Source organism: Triticum aestivum, chromosome 7D (assembly GCF_018294505.1).
Source record: "Triticum aestivum cultivar Chinese Spring chromosome 7D, IWGSC CS RefSeq v2.1, whole genome shotgun sequence".
NCBI lineage: Eukaryota > Viridiplantae > Streptophyta > Magnoliopsida > Poales > Poaceae > Triticum > Triticum aestivum.
In genome coordinates this window covers 592,703,044-592,724,624 of record NC_057814.1, presented here as the reverse complement: position 1 = coordinate 592,724,624, position 21,581 = coordinate 592,703,044, and the positions used below count along the sequence as shown (strand labels likewise).

General features: G+C 41.1%; 1 pseudogene; it reads left to right on the top strand.

Annotated features, from left to right (window-relative positions):
- Positions 1-857: 857 nt before the first annotated feature.
- Positions 858-21,581, top strand: part of LOC123170228 (probable GTP-binding protein OBGM, mitochondrial) — a 69,631-nt pseudogene continuing 48,907 nt past the window's right edge.

Genomic DNA, 21,581 nt, shown 5'->3' with positions numbered 1-21,581 from the left:
GAACCAAGGTTTTGGTTACCGAATGAGGCAATTTTACCGAGGGGGCTGATAAATGTTGTTACCACGGTTACCGAGAAATACCGAGAATATTTCGAGCGAATTTTGTAGTTGAATTTTGAATTCAAATAAGTGAATGAACGAATATTCGAACCAGAGACCTCTCAAAACCGTAAATCAAGTGTTTAAATTCAAAATTTTCAAAAAATGGTATTTTTGCTCGGTATGGCGATTTACCCAGGGGCACGGAAATACGCGGTAACCATGAAAAATCTTGAAATTTCGACCGGTAACCAAAACAGTGGTCTAAACTCTGAAGCGAGTAGATTCAGCATTGGTTATGAGTAATTTTATTCGACAGTGTTTGAAGTTAAATTGAGATAATAGGACGGTTGTTGAGCCTAAATATTTTATCCATTTTCCTTGATGGCTTCAGCTATGATTTATATAAGCCAAAACATATCTTTACTATGCCATTACGTATGTAAGGTTTCCGAATATCACCCAACCATGTCTCCACCAAGGAGCGTGATGCTCCTTCAAACACTATAGCGCCGTGATAGCGTGCTATTTAAAACTATAGTCTCCACTAGAGTATGATAAAGAAATAATTTCGTGTATAGCTTCTTTTGTTTATATCTACTCACTTGATCTTGTAACAAATGGGAACAGAGGGTACTTACTTACTAATGAAAACAATTCAGAATTTGAAAACTTTTGTGTTCTTCTTTAGCTCAGCAATGGCCCGCCCAGCACTTCGTTTGTAGCTCCGCCACTCCGCCGAAATCAACACTACTGTGGCTTTCTGATCTAATACTAATCCAGCAGTTCGTGTTTCTGCTAAGCCTAGAGTAGTGAAGATGTGGCGGCGGCCGCAAGCTGTCCTCTGTCGTGTCTCGCCAGCAAACCTATCTCCAGCCGCGTGGACCAGTGGTGGGGCGAGCTACCATGCCTCCTCGCCAGAGGGGGGGAAGGGAAAGGCGGCGCCTTTGCAGGTCACAGTCTATCTTCTTCTTACAGCTTTATGTGCGCTACACTTTCCCTCAAGCTTGTTCCGAAGAATCAACGATGAGCCGAGGCATTGAATACCCATTGTTCCAGGTACGTGGGATGGTGGATAGGTTCCGGCTACTTGCCAGGGGTGGCGATGGTGGCAATGGCTGCATCAGCCAAAGACGCTCCAGGTCCGACCGCGGCAGGCCCGATGGTGAGCCTTTCTAAATATAATCCAATCCCTTTTTTTGTGCGCTGCTCATTGCTGTCATATGTATGCGAACCATCCAAGTCCTTGTAGACTGATAATGCTCTGAATTCAGAGTCTGAACATTGATGCAACTTTGTTTCTGGTGTTATCGGTTCTGTTTGTTTGCACCATTGACCATGCAATTGTATGTTACTATGGTGCAGCGGGTCATCTGATTTGGTTTTGTTCCACTGAGTTCCGGATGCTGTGAAAAATCATTGTAGATTTATACTGTGCCCTATGTACGCCGGGTGTAGTGCTCTTCGCCGAGTGCTAAACACGGACACTCGGCAAAGCAAAATTTGCCGAGTGTCACTCTCGGCAAATCCAGCTTCACGGCAAACTGCCATCTTTGCCGTCACTGCCTCACGGCAAAGAGGCACCGCACGGCAAAGTTTGCAGACGCCGAGAGCCGCTCACGGCAAAGAGGAGCCACGCGGCATGCCCGTCCGCAACAGACGGCTCCGTCAGTTACTGCATACTTTACCGAGAGCCGCAGCGCGACACTCGGCAAAGCATATGCAACAATTGTGTTCTTTCTAACTGACATGTGGTCCCACTGGTCACATTTATCAGTAAAAGTTTTAAATAACTTCCTAAATATTCTTGAAAAAAATGACGATATCAGCTCTCGGCAATCCTCCTGACCAGTAGGACAGCGTGGCCCACATGGGAGATGACAGTTTACATAGCTTTGCCGAGAGCTGGTCTCGGCAATGTCGCCTTCCTTTCCGTGAGCTGCTCTCGGAAAAGTTGTGGCACAACAGTAGGTCTCCCAGACGACCATGTTTTCGAGAGGGGTTCTCGGTAATATGTAGTTTTCCGAGTGTTGCTCTCGGAAATCTTTCCCATCCATTCTGCTGTTTAAACTATTTCTTTTCTGATCCCTGCAGATAAAAACAACTACTTGGCAGAAGGATCATATATAGGCATAATTTGATCTAGTCCACACATATATAGGCATAGTTTGATCATATATAGGCATAATTTGATCTAGTCCACACATATATAGGCATAATTAGGGATAGTCCACATATTGTCACACACAAGTCGAATGTATTATCCTAGTAGACGTCACACACAAGTCACAAATTCATACATATTATCACTACTTGCAAAACACGCGCACGTCACAATAGAAGTACACTTGTTCATATATAGATCATCTTGAGGAGGAGAGGCCATCGGGTTAATATTTCGGAGGAGGAGGAGGGGCATCACTTGCACTGCTTCGAGATTGCATAAGAACCTATAAGAGTAGAGTCACGTGAGGGTGGTTCGTCCCTATGTAATGAATCTTCTACTCTAGTTTAGATAATGTTCTACCTGTAGTTGATCCTCAAGCAGCTTCAACCTCTTGTTTGTGTCTTCCGTTCCTTTTCTCTGGACTCTTGCTCAGCCTGCCGCCTTTGCTCCTCTTCAACAGCCCGCTGCGCCATTAAATCCTGTAACATGGCATTAGGCTCATATAGGTTGGAACGGTGCTATTTCGAGGCATGGACATAAATGAAAGGTTAGGATGCTAACCTTGAGACGCGCTATCTCACGTGATGCGGCGGTTGGGCGACTCCGTATGGACGGAGTTGAGCTGGTGCTCGACGCGCGTATCTCGTGCAGCTTGCGATGCGAGGAGGTGGCGATCGCCCCGTTGCAAAGGAGGTGGCGGCCATGGCCCTTCCCCTCACCAGCAATGATGAGAAGCTCAGGATCAAGGGGCTTGGACGTAGGTTCGGCTTCCTGCCCGTGCACCTCCTGGAAGACCTCTTTGAAGGTCCCCCACTTCTCCTCCGCCGACTCGCTGCAGAACTCGGCACCATCCTTCCCCTTGTGGCCTTCTTTCCAGGCTTCCAGGATGTGGACCGGGCGACCAACCTTCGCCTCCTGCAAAATTAACCATCAAGTTTAATGAACCAAGATGCACCCCGCGAAAAAGTTAACATCTTAATCCACATACCATGTGTTGCTTGAGAGCGGTTAGGTTCCGGCTCCCCTGGACATGAGCCGGGCCTGTCATTTTGGCTCGGTCGTTTCCCTTCTCCACATGTTGCGCCTGCCATGCTGGGTTACACCACATGTCAACTAGGGCCTCCCAACAATCGTCCTTCATCCAGTGTTCCTTCACCTTGTCGGTCAAAATCGAATAACTGAGGAACAAGAGGGATGAATCAAAGTACTAGCAACCGATGTAGTCACTTACCACTGACAGGTATTCTTCTCGCGACGTGTTGGTCTGGCAAGCAGTCTTCCTTGTCATCTTCTCTCCCTTCTCATCGAGCGGCCGACACTGCATCACGGCTTTGTACCACAGCGTGTGCTTGAGGTCAGAGAGTATCTTTCGGGCAGATTTCACGATGCCTTTGATCGCCTTCTGCTGCTCACCATCCACGCAAGCAAATGTTTCCTACAAGAAAGCATATGGCATCTTCTCACCATCCACGCAAGCAAGGATTTGGATATGGAAAAATGCAATGGTCGGAGCGAAGATACTTACAAAAAAGCATTGATGACCCGAGTGGCCATGGTGACATCATGCTCATCCTTGTTATGTAGGTAATGCTCCCAGGTTAAACCTGGCGACGGCGGATCGTCATCACCCGGCTTGGACAATCCAGGGAAGTGCTTCCTCAAGAGGGAGCCGATGATGTGGTTCGGCGGGCGTGCCCCCTTAGGTTGTGTCGGGATAAATTCCCACTGACTGCATGATATAAAAGACAACCATATGTGAGTGTCAAAGCTGTGGCATCCAAAATATGATGCAAATGAAATGCTTGCTTACCCCTCTCCTGTCGGGCAAATGACAGGACGGTTGCTGGCAGCAGTTGGTTCCGGGACCTTCCCCGGACCACGCCCGGATTTCTTCCTCTTGGAAGTGTTGCTCGAGGTATACCCCGAGCCGTCCGAGGCCTCCATGTCGCCCGACTCAGTAGCGAGCGGATCTGGTGCATCTAAGTCCACTCCGACATCGCCATCTGATGACGACGATGCCTCGGTTGTGGCCTGATGGGAGGCGGATGACTCGGTCCTACCAGTCGGGACTCTCCGGTACTTATTTCCAGTGCTCCCATCAGAATCTGAAAAACAAAATATATATGGTGAATATTAACCATACCACTTGTCCAAAATACATGAAAAATTGACTGAAAAGAGTACATAGGCAACAGGAGCATATTATCATGCACTGGACAATATGAACTGTTCAAATATATGAAAAAATAGGCGGAAAACTATACATTACAATAGCTGAAAAATATACATAAGCAATATGAGCATATTATCATGCACTGAACAATATCAACTCCTCAAAAACATGAAAAATAGGCTGAAAGCTGTACATTACAGTAGTATACAGCAGCATATTATGATGAACTTGACCCACAATTTCAGGTTTGGTTGTTTTGTAGCCAGTTTTGCCATGGTATTAAATTCCTCAGCAAGACGGTGCCTACTTGCAATTACTAGCCCCTAGTGGCAGTAGCGGAGCGTGACAAGCATCCAAGAGGGGGTCATTTTCAAAATGAAAGCAAAAAACATGTCCAACTCAAACATCCTAGTGGAGCACCTAAAAATACCTAGAACTAGATCAACATGGACCTAGTGGAGCACCTAAAAATACACTATGAACTGAATTACTAGCCCCTAGTGGAGCACCTATGAACTGAATTTTCCAAATTCTCATCTTCTTCAACAAAATTTGCATATGTTCAGTGGGATGGGTGTACACACCTGAGGGCATCTCCAGCTGCCGCGCTACCGGAGGAGCTCCGCTGCGGCGGCCGTCGTTGGGTCACATCGAAGAGCCGCCGCGCCGCCGGCCGGCCATGAAGCACCGTGGCGGCGACAGTTGGGGGCGGTGGACGTAGTTGGGGCGGTGGAGGAGGGGTGGCGGCGGCAGTTGGTGGCGGTTGAGGGCTGGCGGCGGCGGTGGCGGCGCAGGGAACAGAGAGGAGGGGAATGAAGATACAAAAGAAAGGGGAAAGGTTAAGATCTAGGTTAGATGCTTTACCGAGAGTGCCTCTCGGAAAAGGTGGCCATTACCGAGAGCCGAGAATCGACCCTCGGTAACCACTGCTCTAGCTTTTTTCCCCTTCTCTTTTTGTTTTTGTTTTGCACTATCTTTTTTGTATCTCATATTTCATATGCTTTTACGACCAAAGTTTGGAAATTCCATGACTTTTGATGAATTTTTTCGATTAAAGACATTTGATTTACTCATATATATATATATATATATATATATATATATATATATATATATATATATATATATATATATGCTTTTTGGGTTAGATTTGTTCAAAACTCAACTTTAAAGAGTGTAAAGTAAAAAACATGAGAAGAAGCAGTTGTTGACTGATACGTCCATTTTGCATCATGCTTTTATATCGATATTTATTGCATTATGGGCTATTATTACACATTATGTCACAATACTTATGCCTATTCTCTCTTATTTTACAAGGTTTACAAAAGGAGGGAGAATGCCGGCAGCTGGAATTCTGGGCTGGAAATGGAGCAAATATTAGAGACCTATTCTGCACAACTCCAAAAGTCCTGAAACTCCACGAAAGTTACTTTTGGAAATAATAAAAAATACTGAGCGGAAGAAATACCAGAGGGGGCCCACACCCTGGCCATGAGGGTGGGGGGCGCACCCTACCCCCATGGGCGCGCCCCCTACCTCGTGGGCCCCCTGTTGGCCCTCCGGTGCCCATCTTCTGCTATATGAAGTCTTTCGTCCGAAGAAAAATCATAAGCAAGCTTTCAGGACGAGACTCCGCCGCCACGAGGCGGAACCAATCTACGGCTCTGGCGGAGCTGTTCTGCCGGGGACACTTCCCTCCGGGAGGGGGAAATCATCGCCATCGTCATCACCAACGCCCCTCTCATTGGGAGAGGGCAAATCTCCATCAACATCTTCATCAGCACCATCTCCTCTCAAACCCTAGTTCATCTCTTGTATCCAATTCTTGTCTCTAAGTCTGGGATTGGTACCTGTAGGTTGCTAGTAGTGTTGATTACTCCTTGTAGTTGATACTAGTTGGTTTACTTGATGGAAGATCATATGTTCAGATCCTTTATGCATATTAATACTCCTCTGATTATGAACATGAATATGCTTTGTGAGTAGTTACGTTTGTTCTCGAGGACATGGGAGAAGTCTTGCTATTAGTAGTCATGTGAATTTGGTATTCGTTCGATATTTTGATGAGATGTATGTTGTCTCTCCTCTAGTGGTGTTATGTGAACGTCGACTACATGACACTTCACCATTATTTGGGCCTAGAGGAAGGCATTGGGAAGTAATAAGTAGATGATGGGTTGCTAGAGTGACAGAAGCTTAAATCCTAGTTTATGTGTTGCTTCGTAAGGGGCTGATTTGGATCCATATGTTTCATGCTATGGTTAGGTTTACCTTAATACTTCTTTTGTAGTTGCGGATGCTTGCAATAGGAGTTAATCATAAGTGGGATGCTTGTCCAAGTAAGGACAACACCCAAGCACCGGTCCACCCACATATCAAATTATCAAAGTATCGAACGCGAATCATATGAACGTGATGAAAACTAGCTTGACGATAATTCCCATGTGTCCTCGGGAGCACTTTTCTCTATATAAGAGTTTGTCCAGGCTTGTCCTTTGCTACAAAAAGGATTGGGCCACCTTGCTGCACTTTATTTAGTTTTGTTACTTGTTGCTCGTTACAAATTATCTTATCACAAAACTATTTGTTACCTATTATTTCAGTGCTTGCAGAGAATACCTTGCTGAAAACCGCTTATCATTTCCTTCTGCTCCTCGTTGGGTTCGACACTCTTACTTATCGAAAGGACTACGATAGATCCCCTATAACTGTGGGTCATCATTACTCTTTTCTGGCGCCGTTGCCGGGGAGTGAAGCGCCTTTGGTAGGTGGAATTTGGTAAGGAAAAATTTATATAGTGTGCTGAAATTTATTGTCACTTGTTACTATGGAAACTAATCCTCTGAGGGGCTTGTTCGGGGTATCTTCACCCCGACAAGTAGAGCAAATAGTTGCTCCTCAACCTACTGAACCTATTGAAAATGAAAATGTCTACTTTGAGATTCCTCGGGTATGATAGAAAAACTGCTAGCTAATCCTTTTGCAGGAGACGGAACAATGCATCCTGATGAGCACCTAATATATGTGATGAAGTTTGTGGACTATTTAAGCTTGCAGGTGTGCCCGATGATGTTATTAAGAAGAAGGTCTTCCCTTTATCTTTGAAGGGAGATGTATTGACATGGTATAGGCTATGTGATAATATGGGATCATGGAACTACAAACGATTGAAATTGGAATTTCATCAGAAGTTTTATCCTATGCATCTTGTTCATCGTGATCGCAATTATATATATAATTTCTGGCCTCGCGAAGGAGAAAGCACCGCTCAAGCTTGGTGGAGGCTTAAATCAATGTTATATTCATGCCCCAATCATGAGCTCTCAAGAGAAATGATTATTCAAAAAATTTATGCTCGGCTTTTTGATAACAATCGCACCATGCTCGATACTTCTTGTGCTGGCTCTTTTATGATGAAGACTATTGAATTCAAGTGGGATTTATTGGAAAGAATTAAACTCAACTCTAAAGATTGGGATCTCGACGAAGGTAAGGAGTCAGGTATGACACCTAAGTTTGATTGTGTTAAATATTTTATGGATACCGATGTTTTCCGTAAGCACTAAATATGGACTTGACTCTGAGATAGTAGCTTCTTTCTGTGAATCTTTTGCTGCTCATGTTGATCTCCCTAAGGAGAAGTGGTTTAAATATCATCCTCCCATAGAAGTAAAAGTAGTTGCACCTATTAAAGTTGAAGAAAAGACTATCACTTATAATGATCCTATTGTTCCTACTGCTTATGTTGAGAAACCACATTTTCCTGTTAGGATAAAAGATCATGCTAAAGCTTCAACTGTGGTTCGTAAAAGCAATATTAGAACTTATACACCTCCTGAGCAAGTTAAAGTTGAACCTAATACTGCTACTGTTAAAGATCTCTTGGCTGATAATATTGATGGCCATGTTATTTATTTTTGTGGTGAGACTGTTAGAATTGCTAAACCTTGTGCTAAAGATAAACATAGACATGTGGTAGGCATGCCTGTTATTTCTGTTAAAATAGGAGATCATTGTTATCATGGCTTATGTGACATGGGTGCTAGTGCTAGTGCAATACCTATTGACTTATACAAAGAAATTGTGCATGATATTGCACCTGCTGAGTTAGAAGATATTGATGTCACCATTAAACTTGCCAATAGAGATACTATTTCACCAATTGGGATTGTTAGAGATGTTGAAGTCTTGTATGGGAAAACTAAATATCCTGCTGATTTTCTTGTTCTTGGTTCCCCACAAGATGGCTTTTGACCCATTATATTTGGTAGACCCTTCTTGAACACTGTTAATGCTAAGATAGACTACGAAAAGGATGTTGTTACTATTGGTTTAGGTGATATGTCTCATGAGTTTAATTTTTCTAAATTTCGTAGACAACACCGTGAAGAGGAATTGCCTAGTAAAGATGAAATTATTGGTCTTGCTTCTATTGTCGTGCCTCCTGATGTCTACTACGCAACCATCTTCTTGTAGACGTTGTTGGGCCTCCAAGTGCAGAGGTTTGTAGGACAGTAGCAAATTTCCCTCAAGTGGATGACCTAAGGTTTATCAATCTGTGGGAGGCGTAGGATGAAGATGGTCTCTCTCAAATAACCCTGCAACCAAATAACAAAGAGTCTCTTATGTCCCCAACACACCCAATACAATGGTAAATTGTATAAGTGCACTAGTTCGGCGAAGAGATGGTAATACAAGTGCAATATGGATGGTAGATATAGGTATTTGTAATCTGAAAATATAAAAACAGCAAGGTAATTAATGATAAAAGTGAGCACAAACAGTATTGCAATGCTAGGAAACAAGGCCTAGGGTTCATACTTTCACTAGTGCAAGTTCTCTCAACAATAATAACATAGTTGGATCATATACCTATCCCTCAACATGCAACAAAGAGTCACTCCAAAGTCACTAATAGCAGAGAACAAACGAAGAGATTATGGTAGGGTACGAAACCACCTCAAAGTTATTCTTTCCAATCAATCCGTTGGGCTATTCCTATAAGTGTCACAAACAGCCCTAGAGTTCGTACTAGAATAACACCTTAAGACACAAATCAACCAAAACCCTAATGTCACCTAGATACTCCAATGTCACCTCAAGTATCCGTGGGTATGATTATACGATATGCATCACACAATCTCAGATTCATCTATTCAACCAACACATAGAACCTCAAAGAGTGCCCCAAAGTTTCTACCGAAGAATCAAGACGAAAACGTGTGCCAACCCCTATGCATAGGTTCATGGGCGGAACCCGCAAGTTGATCACCAAAACATACAGCAAGTGAATCACGTGATATCCCATTGTCACCATAGATACGCACGGCAAGACATACATCAATTGTTCTCAAATCATTAAGGACTCAATCCGATAAGATAACTTCAAAGGGAAAACTCAATCCATTACAAGAGAGTAGAGGGGGAGAAGAAACATAAGATCCAACTATAATAGCAAAGCTCGTGATACATCAAGATCGTGCCAAATCAAGAACACGAGAGAGAGAGAGAGAGAGAGAGAGAGAGAGAGAGAGAGAGATCAAACACATAGCTACTGATACATACCCTCAGCCCCAAGGGTGAACTACTCCCTCCTCGTCATGGAGAGCGCCGGGATGATGAAGATGGCTACCGGTGAGGGTTCCCCCCTCCGGCAGGGTGCCAGAACAGGGTCCCGATTGGTTTTTGGTGGCTACAGAGGCTTGCGGCGGCGGAACTCCCGATCTATTCTGTTCCTCGAAGGTTTTAGGGTATATGGATATATATAGGTGAAAGAAGTACGTCAGGGGAGCCACGAGGAGCCCACGAGGGTGGAGGGCGCGCCCAGGGGGGTGCGCGCGCCCCCTGCCTCGTGCCTCCCTTGTTTCTTTCCTGACGTGCACGCCAAGTCTATCGGGTGGCTTTCCTTCCAAAAGTAACTTCTCCAGAAGGTTTCATTCCGTTTCGTCTCCGTTTGATATTCCTTTTCTTCGAAATACCGAAACAAGGGAAAAAACAGGAACTGGCACTAGGCTCTGGGTCAATAGGTTAGTCCCAAAAGTAATATAAAAGTGTTTAATAAAGCCCATAAACATCCAAAACAGATAATATAATAGCATGGAACGATCAAAAATTATAGATACGTTGGAGACGTATCAGCATCCCCAAGCTTAATTCCTGCTCGTCCTCGAGTAGGTAAATGATAAAAACAGAATTTTTGATGTGGAATGCTACTTGTCATAATTTCAATGTAATTCTTCTTGATTGTGGTATGAATATTCAGATCCGAAAGATTCAAGATAAAAGTTCATATTGACATAAAAGTAATAATACTTCAAACATACTAACTAAGCAATTATGTCCTCTCAAAATAACATGGCCAAAGAAAGTTCATCCCTCCAAAATCATATAGTTTAGTCATGCTCCATTTTCGTCACACAAGAATACTCTCATCATGCACAACCCCGATGACAAGCCAAGCAATTGTTTCATACTTTAGTAATCTCAAACCTATAAACTTTCACGCAATACATGAGCGCGAGCCATGGACATAGCACTATGGGTGGAATAGAGTATAATGATGGGGGTTATGTGGAGAAGACAAAAAAGGAGAAAGTCTCACATCAACGAGGCTAATCAATGAGCTATGGAGATGCCCATCGATTGATGTTAATGCAAGGAGTAGGGATTGCCATGCAACGGATGCACTAGAGCTATAAATGTATGAAAGCTCAACAAAAGAAACTAAGTGGGTGTGCATCCAACTTGCTTGCTCACGAAGACCTAGGGCACTTGAGGAGGCCCATTGTTGGAATATACAAGCCAAGTTCTATAATGAAAAATTCCCACTAGTATATGAAAGTGACAAAACAAGAGACTCTCTATCATGAAGATTATGGTGCTACTTTGAAGCACAAGTGTGGTAAAGGATAGTAACATTGTCCCTTCTCTCTTTTTCTCTCATTTTTTGTGGGCCTTCTCTTTTTTTTATGGCCTTTCTCTCTTTTTTTTATTCCTCACTTGGGACAATGCTCTAGAAAATGATGATCATCACACTTCTATTTATTTACAACTCAATGATTAAAACTCGATACTAGAACAAAGTATGACTCTATATGAATGCCTCCGGCGGTGTACCGGGATATGCAATGAACCAAGAGTGACATGTATGAAAGAATTATGAACGGTGGCTTTGCCACAAATACTATGTCAACTTCATGATCATGCAAAGCAATATGACAATGATGAACGTGTCATGATAAACGGGATGGTGGAAAGTTGCATGGCAATATATCTCGGAATGGCTATGGAAATGCCATAATAGGTAGGTATGGTGGATGTTTTGAGGAAGTTATGAGGAGGTTTATGTGTGAAAGAGCGTATCATATCACGGGGTTTGGATGCACCGGCGAAGTTTGCACCAACTCTCAATGTGAGAAAGGGCAATGCACGGTACCGAAGAGGCTAGCAATGATGGAAAGGTGAGAGTGTGTATAATCCATGGACTCAACATTAGTCATAAAGAACTCACATACTTATTGCAAAAATCTACAAGTCATCAAAAACCAAGCACTACGCGCATGATCCTAGGGGGATAGATTGGTAGGAAAAGACCATCGCTCGTCCCCGACCGCCACTCATAAGGATGACAATCAAAGAACACCTCATGTTTCAAATTTGTTACATAACGTTTACCATACGTGCATGCTACGGGACTTGCAAACTTCAACACAAGTATTTCTCAAATTCACAACTACTCAACTAGCACGACTTTAATATCACTACCTCCATATCTCAAAACAATCATCAAGCATCAAACTTCTCTTAGTATTCAACACACTCATAAGAAAGTTTTTACTAATCTTGAATACCTAGCATATTAGGATTAAGCAAATTACCATGCTGTTTAAGACTATCAAAATAATATAAGTGAAGCATGAGAGTTCATCTATTTCTTCAAAATAAAACCACCGCCGTGCTCTAAAAGATATAAGTGAAGCACTAGAGCAAACGACAAACTACTCCGAAAGATATAAGTGAAGATCAATGAGTAGTCGGATAATTATGCAACTATGTGAAGACTCTCCCATTTAATAATTTCAGATCTTGGTATTTTATTCAAACAGCAAGCAAAGCTAAAGAAAATAAAACGACGCTCCAAGCAAAACACATATCATGTGGTGAATAAAAATATAGTTCCAAGTAAAGTTACCGATGAATGAAGACGAAAGAGGGGATGCCTTCTGGGGCATCCCCAAGCTTAGGCTCTTGGTTGTCCTTGAATATTACCTTGGGGTGCCTTGGGCATCCCCAAGCTTAAGCTCTTGCCACTCCTTATTCCGTAGTCCATCGAATCTTTACCCAAAACTTGAAAACTTCACAACACAAAACTTAACAGAAAACTCGTAAGCTCCGTTAGCGAAAGAAAAAAAAACACCACTTCAAGGTACTGTAATGAACTCATTCTTTATTTGTATTGGTGTTAAATCTACTGTATTAAAACTTTTATATGGTTTATAAACTATTTTACTAGCCATAGAGTCATCAAAATAAGCAAACAACACACGAAAAACAGAATCTGTCAAAAACAGAACAGTCTGTAGTAATCTGTAACTAACGCAAACTTCTGGAACTCAAAAAATTCTACCAAAATAGGACGACCTAGACAATTTGTTTATTTATCTGCTTCAATTGGAATCAGTATTTTATCACGTTCTGGTGATTTTTAACAATTGTTTTCGTGAACAGAAAGTTTCTGGAATTTTCAGCAAGATCAAATAACTATCATCCAAGAAGATCCTATAGGTCTTACTTGGCACAAACACTAATTAAAACACAAAACCACATCTAAACAGAAGCTATATGATTTATTTACTACTAAACAGAAGCAAAAAGCAAGAAACTAAAATAAAGTTGGGTTGCCTCCCAACAAGCGCTAACGTTTAACGCCCCTAGCTAGGAATGATGATTTCAATGATGCTCACATAAGAGATAAGAATTGAAACATAAAGAGAGCATCATGAAGAATATGACTAGCACATTTAAGTCTAACCCACTTCCTATGCATAGGGATTTTGTGAGCAAACAACTTATGGGAACAACAATCAACTAGCATAGGAAGGCAAAACAAGCATAACTTCAAAATTTTAAGCACATAGAGAGGAAACTTGATATTATTGCAATTCCTACAAGCATATATTCCTTCCTCATAATAATTTTCAGTAGCATCATGAATGAATTCAACAATATAACCAGCACCTAAAGCATTCTTTTCATGATCTACGTGCATAGAAAATTTACTACTCTCCACATAAGCAAAATTCTTCTCATTTGGAATAGTGGGAGTATCATAAGAGACTTGAATACTATATATTGTTTCCACATTAAAAGAGTAATGTTCAGAAAAAGGGTAATCATAATCATGACAAGTTTTATAAATATAATCATCACTACTTTTTATAGCATAAGTTTCATCACAATAATCATCATAAGTAGCAACTTTGTTCTCATCATAATCAGTTGAAACCTCTTCCGAAATAGTGGATACATCACTAAATAAAGTCATGACCTCTCCAAATCCACTTTCATAAATATTATAAGATTCATCATCCTCCAAAATAGTGGGATCATTACTTCCTAAAGTTGACACTCTTCCAAACCCACTTTCATCAATATAATCATCATAGGTAGAAGGATGATATCATCATAACAACTTTGCATATCAAAACTTGGGAGGCTAAAAATATCAACATTATTAAACGTAGCCTCCCCAAGCTTGGGACAAACATTAATTGCAGCAAATATATTCTCAAAAACATCATCTTCATCAAACATAGCATCCCCAAGCTTGGGCCTTTTCATATCATAAGCATAATCACTCTCATCATTAATAGTATGGATAGCACCAATAGTATAGCGATTCTCATATTCCAAGCAAGTACCAAAAAGATTTTCAAGATCATAAGAAGTATCATTATTTTCCCAATCATAATCATCACAACAAGCAATAGGCATAACTAGATCATCATCAAGTGCATCATCTTCCACAATTATTTTTGATTCATTTTCATGAGGCACAACAATAATAGGAGCAACATTATTTGGGAGGGATACCTTTTTACCTCTCTTCCTTTTTCTTTTCTTCTTCTTCACCACATCATGTGTGGGTTCAATCCTCTTTTTGGAGCTCCTTATTAATGAGATTGGTTGAATAGAAGGCTCCTCCTCGTTACCTGATTCATCATAAGAAATAATAGGAGAATATTGGGAAGTCTCTTCCCTTTCATTAGTATTCTCCTCATCTTCTATTTGTTTTCTTTTCTTTATGTAATTGGCAATATAAGGATTTTCAATGCAATTCACCGCACAATACATAGAAATTTCCTCTAGATCAAATCCAAGAAGTTTATAATGGGCAAATTCTGGAAGATAGTTAGTTATACGTTTCATTTCTTCATGACCCATAAGCAAACTAAGTTCATTATAATGTGCAAGGGAAATCAAGTCATCACAATTTTTGGACATGATTAGATCATGAAACAATTTGCATCGCATAGTTAAATGACCCCGTTCATTGCAAAGTTCACAAGTATGGCCAAGAAAATTTAAATTTTCAGCGCAAACATCTAGCCTTTCTTGCAACAATTTAGTTTCTAAATGCTTATGCCTCTTGCAATATCTATCTTCTCTATTTGATATGTACTTGCAAACCCAATGCACTCCACAAAAATTGACATGTTTATAGGAGGCATTTTCATCATAACTAGTGCAATCATCATTAGTACCATGGATATTCAAGGAGTTCATACTAACAACATTGCAATCATGCTCATCATTCAAAGATTTAGTGCCAAACATTTTAATGCATTCTGCTTCTAACACTTTGGCACAATTTTCCTTTCCATCATACTCACGAAAGATATTAAAAAGATGAAGCGTATGAGACAAACTCAATTCCATTTTTTTGTAGTTTTCTTTTATAGACTAAACTAGTGCTAAAACAAGAAACAAAAAGTTTCGATTGCAAGATCTAAAGGTATACCTTCAAGCACTCACCTCCCCGGCAACGGCGCCAGAAAACTGCTTGATGTCTACTACGCAACCTTCTTCTTGTAGACATTGTTGGGCCTCCAAGTGCAGAGGTTTGTAGGACAGTAGCAAATTTTCCTCAAGTGGATGACCTAAGGTTTATCAATCCGTGGGAGGCGTAGGATGAAGATGGTCTCTCTCAAACAACCCTGCAACCAAATAACAAAGAGTCTCTTGTGTCCCCAACATACCCAATACAGTGGTAAATTGTATAGGTGCACTAGTTCGGCGAAGAGATGGTAATACAAGTGCAATATGGATGGTAGATATAGGTATTTGTAATCTGAAAATATAAAAACAGCAAGGTAACTAATGATAAAAGTGAGCACAAACAGTATTGCAATGCTAGGAAACAAGGCCTAGGGTTCATACTTTCACTAGTGCAAGTTCTCTCAACAATAATAACATAGTTGGATCATATAACTATCCCTCAACATGCAACAAAGAGTCACTCCAAAGTCACTAATAGCAGAGAACAAACGAAGAGATTATGGTAGGGTACGAAACCACCTCAAAGTTATTATTTCCAATCAATCCGTTGGGCTATTCCTATAAGTGTCACAAACAGCCCTAGAGTTCGTACTAGAATAACACCTTAAGACACAAATCAACCAAAACCCTAATGTCACCTAGATACTCCAATGTCACCTCAAGTATCCGTGGGTATGATTATACGATATGCATCACACAATCTCAGATTCATCTATTCAACCAACACATAGAACCTCAAAGAGTGCCCCAAAGTTTCTACCGGAGAATCAAGACGAAAACGTGTGCCAACCCCTATGCATAGGTTCATGGGCGGAACCCGTAAGTTGATCACCAGAACATACATCAAGTGAATCACGTGATATCCCATTGTCACCACAGGTACGCACGACAAGACATACATCAAGTGTTCTCAAATCATTAAAGACTCAAATCCGATAAGATAACTTCAAAGGGAAAACTCAATCCATTACAAGAGAGTAGAGGGGGAGAAGAAACATAAGATCCAACTATAATAGCAAAGCTCGCGATACATCAAGATCGTGCCAAATCAAGAACACGAGAGAGAGAGAGAGAGATCAAACACATAGCTACTGGTACATACCCTCAGCCCTGAGGGTGAACTACTCCCTCCTCGTCATGGAGAGCGCCGGGATGATGAAGATGGCCACCGGTGAGGGTTCCCCCCCCCCGGCAGGGTGCTGGAACAGGGTCCCGATTGGTTTTTGGTGGCTACAGAGGCTTGCGGCGGCGGAACTCCCGATCTATTTTGTTCCCTGAAGGTTTTAGGATATATGCATATGTATAGGTGAAAGAAGTACGTCAGGGGAGCCACGAGGGTGGAGGGCGTGCCTAGGGGGTGGGCACGCCCCCTGCCTCGTGCCTCCCTCGTTTCATTCCCGACGTGCACTCCAAGTCTACCGGGTGGCTTTCCTTCCAAAAGTAACTTCTCCAGAAGGTTTCATTCCGTTTTGTCTCCGTTTGATATTCCTTTTCTTCGAAACACTGAAATAAGGGAAAAAACAGGAACTGGCACTGGGCTCTGGGTCAATAGGTTAGTCCCAAAAGTAATATAAAAGTGTTTAATAAAGCCCATAAACATCCAAAACAGATAATATAATAGCATGGAACAATCAGAAATTATAGATACGTTGGAGACGTATCACCTCCTAGTGATCCTTTAGAACAATATTTGCTAGACCATGAAAATGATATGTTTATGAATGAAAGAAGGGAAATAGATGAAGTGTTCTTTAAACAGGGACCTATTCTGAAACACAACTTGCCTGTTGAAATCCTAGGGGATCCTCCTCCACCCAAGAGTGATCCTGTGTTTGAGCTTAAACCATTACCGGATACTCTTAAATATGCTTATCTTGATGAAAAGAAGATATATCATGTTATTATTAGTGCTAACCTTTCAGAGAAGGAGGAAGAAAAATTATTGAAAACTCTGAAGAAACACCGTGCTGCTATTGGATATACTCTTGATGATCTTAAGGGTATTAGTCCCACTCTATGTCAACACAAAATAAATTTGGAGAAAGATGCCAAACCGGTCATTGATCATCAACGACGGCTGAATCCTAAGATGAAAGAAGTGGTAAGAAAGGAAATACTAAAGCTCCTTGAGGCAGGTATAATTTATCCCGTTGCTGATAGTCAGTGGGTAAGTCATGTCCATTGTGTTCCTAAGAAGGGAGGTATTACTGTCGTTCCTAATGATAACGATGAATTGATTCCGCAAAGAATTATTACAGGTTATAGGATGGTAATTGATTTCCGCAAATTAAATAAAGCTACTAAAAAAGATCATTACCCCTTACCTTTTATTGATCAAATGCTAGAAAGATAATCCAAACATCCACATTTTTGCTTTCTAGATGGTTATTCTGGTTTCTCTCAAATACCTGTGTTAGCTGATGATCAAGCTAAGACCACTTTTACTTGTCCTTTCGGTACTTTTGCTTATAGACGTATGCCTTTTGGTTTATGTAATGCACCTGCTACCTTTCAAAGATGCATGATGGCTATATTCTCTGACTTTTGTGAAAAGATTTGCGAGGTTTTCATGGACGACTTCTCCGTCTATGGATCCTCTTTTGATGATTGCTTGAGCAACCTTGATCGAGTTTTGCAGAGATGTGAAAAAACTAATCTTGTCTTGAATTGGGAAAAGTGCCACTTTATGGTTAATGAAGGTATTGTCTTGGGGCATAAAATTTCTGAAAGAGGCATTGTAGTTGATAAAGCTAAAGTTGATGCTATTGAAAAGATGCCATGTCCCAAGGACATCAAAGGTATAAGAAGTTTCCTTGGTCATGCCAGTTTTTATAGGAGGTTCATTAAGGACTTCTCAAAAATCTCTCGGCCTCTGACTAATTTATTACAAAAAGATATACCATTTGTCTTTGCTGATGATTGTGTAGAAGCATTTGAAATACTTAAGAAAGCATTAATTTCTGCACCTATTGTCCAGCCACCTGATTGGAATTTACCCTTTGAAATTATGTGTGATGCTAGTGATTATGCTATAGGTGCTGTTCTAGGGCAAAGAGTAGATAAGAAATTAAATGTTATTCGACATGCTAGTAAAAATCTAGACAATGCTCAGAGAAATTATGTTACTACTGAAAAAGAATTCTTAGCAGTTGTATTTGCTTGTGATAAGTTCAGACCTTATATTGTTGATTTTAAAGTAACTATTCACACTGATAATGCTGCTATTAAATATCTTATGGAAAAGAAAGATGCTAAACCTAGACTTATTAGATGGGTTCCCCTGCTACAAGAATTTGATTTGCATATTATTGATAGAAAGGGAGCTGAGAACCCCGTTGCAGACAACTTGTCTAGGTTAGAAAATGTTCTTGATGACCCACTACCTATTGATGATAGCTTTCCTGATGAACAATTAAACATCATAAATGCTTCTCGTACTACTCCATGGTATGCTGATTATGCTAATTACATTGGTACTAAATTTATACCACCTAGTTTCACATACCAGCAAAAGAAAAAGTTTTTCTATGATTTGAGACATTACTTTTGGGATGACCCACATCTTTATAAAGAAGGAGTAGATGGTGTTATTAGACGTTGTGTACCTGAGCATGAACAGGAACAGATCCTACGCAAGTGTCACTCCGAGGCTTATGGAGGACACCACGCTGGAGACAGAACTGCACATAAGGTATTGCAATCCGGTTTTTATTGGCCTACTCTCTTCAAGGATGCCCGTAAGTTTGTCTTATCTTGTGATGAATGTCAAAGAATTGGTAATATTAGTAGACGTCAAGAAATGCCTATGAATTATTCACTTGTTATTGAACCATTTGATGTTTGCGGCTTTGATTATATGGGACCTTTTCCTGCCTCCAATGGATACACACATATTTTAGTTGCTGTTGATTACGTTACTAAGTGGGTAGAAGCTATTCCAACTAGTAGTGCTGATCATAACACTTCTATTAAAATGCTTAAAGAAGTTATTTTTCCGAGGTTTGGAGTCCCTAGATATTTAATGACCGATGGTGGTTCACATTTTATTCATGGTGCTTTCCGTAAAATGCTTGCTACGTATGATGTTAATCATAGAATTGCATCTCCTTATCACCCACAGTCTAGTGGTCAAGTAGAATTGAGCAATAGAGAGCTCAAATTAATTTTGCAAAAGACTGTTAATAGATCTAGAAAGAATTGGTCCAAGAAACTTGATGATGCATTATGGGCCTATAGAACTGCATATAAAGATCCTATGGGTATGTCTCCGTATAAAATGGTTTATGGTAAAGCATGTCACTTACCTCTCGAACTAGAACATAAGGCTTATTGGGCTATTATAGAGCTCAACTATGATTTCAAACTTGCCGGTGAGAAAAGGTCATTTGACATTAGCTCACTTGATGAATGGAGAACCCAAGCCTAGGAGAATGCCAAATTGTTTAAAGAAAAAGTTAAAAGATGGCATGACAAAAGGATACAAAAGCGTGAGTTTAATGTAGGTGATTATGTATTGCTATACAACTCTCGTTTAAGATTTTTTGCAGGAAAACTTCTCTCTAAATGGGAAGGTCCTTACGTTATCGAGGAGGTCTATTGTTCCGGTGCCGTAAAAATCAACAACTTCGAAGGCACAAATCCGAAGGTGGTGAACGGTCAAATAATCAAACATTATATCTCAGGTAATCCCATAAATGTTGAAACCAATGTTATTTAAACCGTGACCCCGGAGGAATACATCAGGGACACTTTCCGGAACGTTTCAGACTCCGAAAAGGAATAGGTATGTGGTACGGTAAGTAAACCGACTCCAAAACAGTTCTAATTGCAATTTTTCTCTGTTTTGGAATATTTAGAAAAATATAAAAATAAGAAGCAGTCCGGAAAGGACACGAGGGTTCCACGAGGGTGGAGGGCGCGCCCTACCCCCCTCGGCGCGCCCCCTGCCTCGTGGGCACCTCGTGCGCTCTCCGGACTCCGTTTTCTTGCACGATACGTAGTTTGGTCGGTAAAAATTCATTATATAATCTCCCGAAGGTTTTGACCTCCGTATCACGCAAATATCCTCTGTTTTCGTTTCAAGCTGTTTTTCTGACAGATCTAGATCATTATGACGTCTCCAAGAGCCCCCAAGGACAAGTTCTTCGAGAAGGACATCAACCCTTACCTCGCGGAGGTGCTGCGACACCCTCAAACCATTGAGATGTGTGATGGGTTGCTGCACATCCGCGATGTTGAGGGACCAAAGGGGACTGGAAGCATGGAGACGAGGCTCGAAGCAATGGAGCAACAAGTTTTCAAGTGCCAGGGGATGGTGGAACGTGGACTCAATTCCAACCACATGATGATCGCGGAGTTCACCAACAACCACAAGCTAGATTCCCAGAACATTGGGGATACCATCTTCAAGCTTCACGAGAAGATCGAGCACCTCCAAGCCCAAATCTATGACCTGCAAAACCAAAACTGTGAGTATGAATATAGATTCAAGAGGATGAGTTTGGCTACAGATTTGAGGATCCCGGAGACTCGATCATCCTTCTATGATGGTGAGCCTATGCCTTGGAAGATGGACGACAAGCTCACATCATCAACAACTCCACCACCTTCCTCTTCAACAAAGGAGATATAATCACATGGGTATGGGCACTCCCCTTGGCAACTGCCAAGCTTGGGGGAGGTGCCCCGGTATCATATCACCATCACATCTCCTATCTTTACCGTTTTTCTTAGTTCGATCCTTTTTAGTATTATCTTGATTTAGTAGAATAAAAGTTTTGGTATGATCTAGTTTTGAGTTTGGCTTTATGATCCCTCTATGTAATCGAGCCCGTGAGCTATATAATAAAGATTAGTGTTGAGTCAAGGGCTTGATTATTTTGCTATGAACTTGAGGGAATAAAAGAAAAGAGAAAGAATAAAAAGTAACAAAGAGATCATATTGATCTTATGGAGAGTAATGACTTCACATAGAAAGAGTATGATGATTAAAAGTTGTTGAGAGTTGACAAACATAGCTTTGGTCATCGTTGCAATTAATAGGAAGTAATAAAGAAAGAGAGGTTTCACATATAAATATACTATCTTGGAAATCTTTTATGATTGTGAGCACTCATTAAAATATGACATGCTAAAGAGTTG